Source organism: Wasmannia auropunctata, unplaced genomic scaffold, assembly GCF_000956235.1.
Source record: "Wasmannia auropunctata unplaced genomic scaffold, wasmannia.A_1.0 LD336044.1, whole genome shotgun sequence".
NCBI classification, from domain to species: Eukaryota; Metazoa; Arthropoda; class Insecta; order Hymenoptera; family Formicidae; genus Wasmannia; species Wasmannia auropunctata.
In genome coordinates, this window is record NW_012026846.1 from 23,700 (window position 1) to 24,592 (window position 893).

The window sequence follows — 893 nt, forward strand, 5'->3', positions numbered from 1 at the left end:
AATTTCGTAATAAAAGTAGATACAAATTTCACAATTAATTAGAGAATTACATTAATTAACTTTGTTGTACAGCTTTATATATTAATACTATATCTAATACTATTTTTTAATAAAGAACATGTGCTTCAAAAAGTTAGATATTTTTAAAACAATTGGGGAAGTAAATATGAAACCGTGCATGATTAAGATAAACACAATCGCGATTAAATAAAAATCTACTGTATACATAAAATAAAAAAATTAAATAAATAAAAAGACACAAAATTACATAATATAATTACACTTAAAAAAGTATTCATTACAATATATAAATACATACTTCCTTAAATTTAATTAGATATCTGTTTTAACAAGAATAAAGAAAAAATATATTAAAAGCGGATATTTGAAAATCAAAAATGTCAGAAATATTCATTATAAATATTAATTAAAAAAATGTAATCACAACACAAATATAACGCATATTAGTATTCTCATACGTATTTAAAATTTACGTTAAATGTATATTTTAGTACATTAAATAAAAAATATATTACAACATAAACTATTATAATATTTTTAATTTAATATCTAATAAGTGACGTATAATGTTTACTATTATTCAAACTAATTATATTATGTATATTAAATGTAAAAATTAAAAAACACAAGGTATTATTTATTTGAATACGAATTTGCATGGCGAACAGATTTATTTTAAATATTATACTAAGAATTATATTGTTAATTAATATATATTTATAGTAATAACTTTAAAAAAAAATTTAATTAGCAAAGAAAATTTTTCAGTGTCCTTTTCGAAATATTTCAAAAATGTTTTAACATAATTTATATTTAGTTTTATGCTGCATTTGCGACAAAATTTCAAATTTAAATGGACACAGTAATACATA